This window comes from Vigna unguiculata, chromosome 3 (genome assembly GCF_037176805.1).
Source record: "Vigna unguiculata cultivar grain cowpea cultivar isolate G323 ecotype 2 chromosome 3, ASM3717680v1, whole genome shotgun sequence".
NCBI lineage: Eukaryota > Viridiplantae > Streptophyta > Magnoliopsida > Fabales > Fabaceae > Vigna > Vigna unguiculata.
The window spans coordinates 53,113,412-53,121,849 of NC_140794.1; the positions used below are offsets into that span (position 1 = coordinate 53,113,412).

Here is an 8,438-nt window from a genome sequence, read left to right on the forward strand (position 1 = left end):
TATCTATTAATACACTTTTTTTTGGCGATGGCGAGGTCAGGATTCGTTACTCGGGTCTTTCCTCATCGGAATATTCTGATTTTTTTTTTCAATTTAAAAAAATAGAATTAAAATATTAAAAAAAGAAAAAATAAAAATGAGATAATATTTGTATTTGTGGAAATTGTTGTAAAATTATATTTGACAAATATATATTTATTTAAGCTATGTTCACTCGAAAAGATGAATTTGGAGGAGAGTGTGAATATGAATTTGTTTGGATGAATATGTTTGTTTTTTTGAGTGGATTTAGAGGATAAAGTGAATGGATTTGAAAATGAATTTTATGAAAGTTAGTGAGTGATTTGAGTGATGTGAAAGATAAAATAAAAATTTATAATAGATAAAATTTGAAGATTACTAATGATAAAATATATGAAATAATGAATTAGTTAAAAATATTAAATTTTAAAAACTATTATTAAATAAAATTTAAAAAAATTATATTAAATTATTATTATTTTTATTTTTATAATAACTACTATTATTTAAAATTATTATGAATTATTATATATATATATATATATATATAATAATAATTCATATTTTGCTTTTAAGAGGTGAGGATATAAAAGTAAATTTCTCCCTCATTCTCTCAAATCTTCTTTATACCGAAGGATTTGTTTTGAATAGAATCCCACAAGTTCATCTTCATCCATCTGCGCACATCCTTTAAAATGCATACAATTTTTTTTTATAATCCGTCATCGTGAATCAACGTATCAGAACGATCCTTTCATACGAACAGAGCCTTAAGAATTTATGGTAATAATAATTTGAGAAATATTGTGTTGTACTAGTATTAAATTATGTAAAAGTTATTAGTATAATTTTAGAAATATTTTTTATTTGTGGTAGAATAAAACTTGAATAATTTTTTTATTTGAATATTTAAATTTTAAGAGATGATTAAAATAAAAGAAAAAGTAAAATAACAATAAAAATACCATAAAAGATAAAAACAAACATAAAAAAACAATGATAATGACAATCAAAATGTCCTAACTTAAACTCTTTTATGCTCTCATGAAATATAAGAATAAAAAAACTCAGGTCAACCTACCATAATAATTTAAGAGTAAATAATTTTTCAATCTTAATCATGTAGTAGAAAAGGATTTCACTTAAAGCTCCAAAACTTAAGATAGAATGATATGATACTATTTATTCACTTCAATCCTTAAACATTATAATAGACGATAATTAGACTATTGAATTTAAACAACTCATAATACTTAGTGTTTTAATTTGTACAACGTGTTTATCAATGATTACTCACACTCAACATGTTATGAAATCACTTGATTAACTATTGTTGATCATCTAATTTAGACAAGTCACATGTATAATTAGATCAAAAGGTCTTTCATAAGTTGTAATGAGGTTTGACTATAAGAGATATGTTTTTCATTGATTCAAAAACACACCATTAAACCAAAGAGAATAATCAAATGTAAATAATTCAAGGGTATTTTGGTATTTTCCATCCTTATACATAATAATTATTCAAAAAAATTTCATGTCCTTCTCATAACACAACCCTTTTCATCACATGAAATATGTTGTCTTCCAATTGTTTTGTCACCTTTTCCACTTCAACTTCTTCTTCCATTGTGAGATATTCATAAGCTTCAATCAAAACTCTTTCCATCGAAGATTTCCAATGTATTTGATTTTGTGCCTTCAATCACTACATTTATTTCATCCACCTTACATCAATTGCCATTATCTCCAAGATGCTTCATTGCTTCAAGAACATTAAAGGTGATTGTCTGATATTGCACACACCTTTAAGTGACATTCATCAACATCAATAATCACTCTAATTGCCTTCATAAATGGTCTACTCAAAATGAAATATACATACATAAAAAATCAAAAAATCCATCGGAAAAGTGAATTTGTCCACTTTTACAAGTACAATTTGTCTTCTTTTACAAGTACATATTTGATGATTATGGTTTTAAGAGAATGAAAGACAAAGTGGTGAAATAATTTGTGTATAGATATTTACAGTGCATGAACATGGTGTTCCTAAGGGGGGTGTCATATTAGTTAATATAGTGTTATGCATTGAGTAAGGATCCACATTGTGGCGGATCTTTAAAAAAATCTTGAGTGGGCAAAAATAATATATTCAAAATTTATATATTTAATTATTCTAACTAATATAATAAAATTATATATAATTTAATGTTGAATTTTTTGTCTATGTTTCTCCTTGATAAAATGATAATTTTGAAGTTGTATTTACCTATTTTAAATAAGTTTTTCTAATTTCATTTCTTTCATTGGATATCCCTATATTTGATAATGTTTTTTGGAATAAATTCCAAAAAATTAATATGAATCTTCACACCTCTAATTCTTTGAATCCTAATAAATGGTTCCTCTAATTCAACAATTGATCCTTAGTATCATGCTTGAAAATATTATCCGAAGAAGTATGTCTGTCTTGTTTATATCTTCCTTTTTCCTCTTAAAGAAATCTATTATTTTATTCCTCATCAATATATGTTGTTTGAAAAAAAAAGTTTCAGACTCAAAAATAATTTATCAAGATATAATAGAAAATTGAGAGACGTAATTACTAAAAATAATCTATGATAATCAAGTTACAATTAAAAAATGATTATGAAAAAATATATAGTATATGACATTTCCTTTTATATTCATAAAGAAACATACAAAAAAACTCATGAGATGAAAAAAATATTAACTATTAAATTAATATTTCACTATAAAGAGAGAGTTGCGTTTTTTATCTTCAAACAACGGAAGAGAAAAGCAAAAAATAAATAAATTTGTGTATAACTTTTTTATTTTTTTCTAAAAAAAAAAGAAACACATGAGTAAAATATGAATACAATATATGATAAACTTAGAAGACGACGAGGAAAAACACAAAAAAAAACATCTTAATAAATTTTGTTAATCTTTATTATATTTAATTTTTTATTTTATTATTTATTAACATTAAATATTATATTTTATAAAAAATAAGAACTTATTTAATTTAATTTCATTAATATAATATATTATATATATTTTAAAAAAATAAAAAAAATTAGGAAGACCGTGATCCCTCATAGACAATAAACGTCTTTTATATATATATATATATATATATATATATATATATATATATATATATATATATATATATAATTGTGGATTTATGGTGTTTAAAATTATCATTAGTTTATATTATTTTTTTATGATTTATTGTTATGTTTCTCTTTTACTCAAATAACTATAATTACACTTCATTTATATCCATATATGTCTTTTGCTCGATTGATAAGGTTTGATTAATATCAATAATGAACATCACAACATCTTTGATTTATTGATATTGATAATCATGTAAATAAACATTAATCATAATTAATTATATGTAATGTGATGAATTTTTATTCACAAGAATCTTCTTACCTTTATACGATTAATTAAGATGAAATATTGGATTATATTTCTAATATTTTTTGCAAGAATTGTTGAGAAAATGAACATGATCTAATAGTTTTATCATTTGGTTAGATAAGTCTAATTGAGTAAGACTTTAGTCCATAAACATGTTTTATGTCACTAGATTCATTCATTAAGATGTGTGCTTACATGGTTCAAACATGATAGTATAAGTTTTATTTGATTGAATGAGAAATGAATCTAATTGAGTAAGACTTTAGCCCATAGACAAATTTATGCAAATTTATGTCCCGTGACAAATCTTCAACAAATATTTTAATGTTTTAGGGGTGCCTTATATAGATGTATACAAAAGTTGAGAGCGTTAAATATATAAAATATATTAAAATTAAAAAAAATAACTTAAATTATATATTAATTTATACAAATATAATTTTGGGATCTTATTTAATATATATATATATATATATATTAATCAAACAAATTATCTGCATAATATTTGTAATTTATAGTAAATTTTTATAACTTTCAGTTAAGAGTAATCTTATTTGTGTCTTGTGAAATCAAGATGAGACTTATCTCCGAAGTCAAACTACTTAAAAAAAGGAAATAAAATTATAATTAATGCACTTCTTATCTAATGCAAGTTTACCACATTGAAGAGCAATAAAAAAAATGTTACATGTGCATAATTGAACCCAAATGGATGAAATTAAAAGTATTTAATAATAAAATATATTCATTTGTATGAATATTAAAAAAAATACGAGGGTGATGGCCCTTTATGTCATAAAGAATATTTGTCTCTGTTTATGTCACTAGATTTATTCATTAAGACAAGTGTTTACATCAAAGTATAATAGTTTTATCATTCATTTGGTAATGTGAGTCTAATTGAGTAAGGCTTTAGCCCACAAACAAGTTTTATGTTACTAAATTTATTCATTAAGACGAATGTTTACATCTGTAACACATAATAGCATAATAGTCTTGTCTTATTATTTGGTGATGTGAGTCTAATTGAGTAAGACTTTAGCCCACAAACAAGTTTTGTGTTACTAGATTCATTCATTAAGACATGTTTGCACTAGTAAAACATATCATCATTTGGTTATGTAAGTCTAATTGAGTGTGATTTTGGACCACAGACAAATTTTATGTCACTAGATTCATTCATTAAAACATATTTGCATTGACAATACATTATTTTGTTATATTCTCGAATTATGATAATGAACATGTATTTTTAAAGAAATTTGAAAATTTTCAATATGTGGATATTTCTAATATCCATTATGGTATTCTGAAACTAAAAGGGGATAATTATAAGTTTTGGAAAGAGAAAGTTCTTCTCCATGTGGATTGGATGAACATTGATTATGTTATTAGAAAACTAGAATCATTGTTACTACTAAGACCAACACTCTAGATGTTGTTGATCTCTATGAGAAGTGGGAGAGGTTAAATTGTCTCACATTAATAAAGATAAACTTTGTTGTTGGTATTCAAGTTCTATTGATCAACACGATAATGTGAGATATTTGTTAAAGGTTGTTGGTGAACAATTCATCACATTTGATAAATCCTTACCAACACTATTATCATCTATTTTTTATCCTTAAAGCTTATCATGACTCAAGGAGTGCGTGATCAATCATGCACGTGAGGGACATTGTGGCTCAAGTAAAGGCCTTTGAGGTTACCGTGTCTAATTCTCTTCAAGTATGTTATATTTTATTTATTTTGTCTCATTAATATGCTCATTTTAAAATTGCTTATAACACATAAGGATAAGTGATCTATTACTGAATTAATGACCATGTGTGTTCAAGAAGAGGAAAGATTGCTAATGCAGGAAGGTCAAATGGTAAACTTGACTACTTGTCTTAAGAATAAGAAGAATCAAGTTAATTAGAAGGGAAAAGTGTTTATTAAGCCGATTATAAAGAAGGAGTCCAAGTGTTTCTTTTGTAAAAGGATGGGACACATGAAGAATGATTGCATAAATTGAAGAATTGGTTAGAGAAGAAAGGTAATTACTTTTGTTATGAATTTAATATGACTAGTATTAATCACAAAACATGGTGGATTGATTACAGAATTACAATCCATGTTTGTAATACCATATAGGGTATGCAAAACCTAAGGAAATCAATGGGACGTGAACATTGCATCTATTCAGAAAGCAATATGAGTTCATATGTGGAAACCATTGGGACATGCAATTTGGTTTTAGTAGTGGTTTTATTTTGTGTTTAGAAAAATAGGTCTTTTGTGTTCCTAGTTTTGATAAAAACTTAATTTCCATTTTGCGATTTGCACCTTTGGGTGTTTCCTTTAATTTTATGGAATGTGGTTTTACTTTGTTGAATAAATCAAAAGTTGTTGGTTTTTGTGAACTATGCGATGGTCTTTACTCCATTAAATTACAAATTATATTGGTTATAGTTCAATGCATGTTTATGTTGGGTTAAAGTGATGTGTTGTGAATTAGCATTCCCCTACCTTATGGCATCGAATATTGAGACATGTCTCCACCGAGAGAATCAAGCGATTAGTAAATGATGAAGTACTTAATACTTTAGATTTCACTGATTTTGAAACTGGTCTAGATTGGACTAAGGGTAAGCAAACTAACCAATCCAAAAGAGGTGTTAAAAGGAGTTCAAACTTACTAGAAACTATTCATACAAATATTTGTTGTCTAAATATAGATGAGAGTAATATGAGAGATACTTCATCACCTTTATAGATTATTACTCACGATACATGTATATTTACTTATTTCATTCTAAGGATGAAGTTTTATATGCCTTTAATGTTTTTAAGGATAAAGTAGAGTTACAATGCGAGAAACAAATTAAGATTGTGAGATCAGATAGAGCTGAAGAGTACTATGGTAGATACACTGAGTAGACAAGCACATGGTCCATTTGCGAAATTTCTTCAATAATATGGGATTGTTGCCTAATAAACTATGTATGGTTACCCAAATCATAATGGTGTGGCAGAAAAAATAAATCGAACTTTAATGGATATGGTAAGAAGTATGAGGAGTCATGCAAAGCTTCCTAAATTCTTGTGGATTGAAGCACTTAAGACGACAATGTATATAGTGAATCGAGTTCTAACCAAGGTTGTTTTAAGAACACATATTGAGTTATTCAAAGATTGAAAACCCAATTTACAACACATACGCCTTTGGAAATGTGCATCTAAAGTGACATTTTATAACCCACAAGAGAAGAAACTAGAACCTATGATTATTAGGTGGTATTTCATTAGATATGCTGAAAAAGTCAAAAGGTTATAATGTTTTATTGTTCGTCTCATAAAAATTGAATTATGGAATCAAAGAATATAAAGTTCCTTGAAAATAAATTAATTAGTAGGAGTGATTTAATTCAGAATAATCATAATGAAATACAACCCTCTAAATCAAATGATAAACTGGTAGTCATTCACACTCCTTTGGTTCAAGAGCGTATTAAATAACTAGTTATTCAAGTTCCACAAATTGTTGGAGAAAGATCAAGTTTCTAAAGAACAAAATGAACAATAAGTTTCTCATGAAGGTAGTAAAGCAACACTAAAAAGATCTACAAAGATCAAAAGATCAAATAACATTTTTTAGTGATTATGAAGTGTATTTACAAGAAACATATTATAACATTGGAGCCGAAAATTATCTTGAATGGGAACAAATGAAGAATGTTTCATATGCTTCAGTTGTTGGAAGTCTGATGTATGCTCAATTTTGCACCATATTTCACATTTGACGGTTGGAGTTTTAGGAAGATATCAAAGTAATATAGGTGTTGACCACTAGAAAACTACAAAGAAGGTAATCAAGTCTTTTCAAGGATTAAAGGATTTCATTCTCATGCACAAACAAACTAATAGTTTGGAGGCGATAACCTACTTTTATTTCTATTTTGCTGGTTGCATTAACACCAGAAAATCAACATTTGATTATTTTTTTATGCTATCTAGTGGAGCTATATTTTGAAGCAGCAAAAACTAGACCTTGACTGCTACTCTAGTATCTAATATGGAGGTTGAGTTTGTTTCTTATTTTAAGGTTACCTCATATGATGTATAGTTTAAGAGTTTTATATGTGTTTAAAGTTGTGGATTCAATTGCTAGGTCATTTAAGTTATATTGTGATAACTTGCGTTATTTAATATAGAAGCGAAAGTCAAATAATCTCATTGACATTAAATATCTAGCTATAAGAAAACATGTTAAGTGGTCATTGAGCACATTAACACAAAATTAATGATTGTCGATCTTTTAACTAAAAGCACGCATTAAAGAAATTTAAGGATCACTTAGTGCAAATGAGAATTGGTTTCATGTTGTGACAATCATTATTTTTAATTTGATAAAACTCTTATTTAATTTTTTCTCATTTTGTTGTGCACATATTTATTTATTTTGAGAAATTTCGTTTGACCCAAAATAAACATATTGTTTATCATTTTAGTTAAAAGTCTTTGATGACATAGTTGATATATTGTGATACATGGGAGACAATACTCACTTTCGGATACCTGTCACCACGATCCTTGTATGTAGTTTAATGTTGGAAAATTTCCAAATATTTGATATGTGGAATAATATGAGATACTCACATGGTCAATTATTTCTATAGATGTGGTCCATTTGTTAGTCAATTTACAATTGTTGCATAATTTTTGATATTGTAATTCCATATAATTGGCAACAATTTATCATGACAATAATTCTCTGATGGTACTCTCTGTATATGGTCATCAAATCTACTTTCTTCTACGATATATAGTATACCATCAAAGTTCATATAATAGTGATTTAAAACAGGAAAAACACATTAAATAATTTCCACAGCAATAACCATGGCAAAAAGTTAGTCCTAATTCATTTTTCCACAATAATTTTATAAAGTAAAAGCATTAGTAATTATTAAGGATGGCAATTAAAATCTCCT

The 8,438-nt window shown here is 26.3% G+C and overlaps 1 pseudogene; it reads left to right on the forward strand.

The window, feature by feature from the left end:
* Nucleotides 1–27: 27 nt before the first annotated feature.
* On the forward strand, nucleotides 28–5,633 carry LOC146887948 (uncharacterized; annotated as a pseudogene).
* Nucleotides 5,634–8,438: the final 2,805 nt, after the last annotated feature.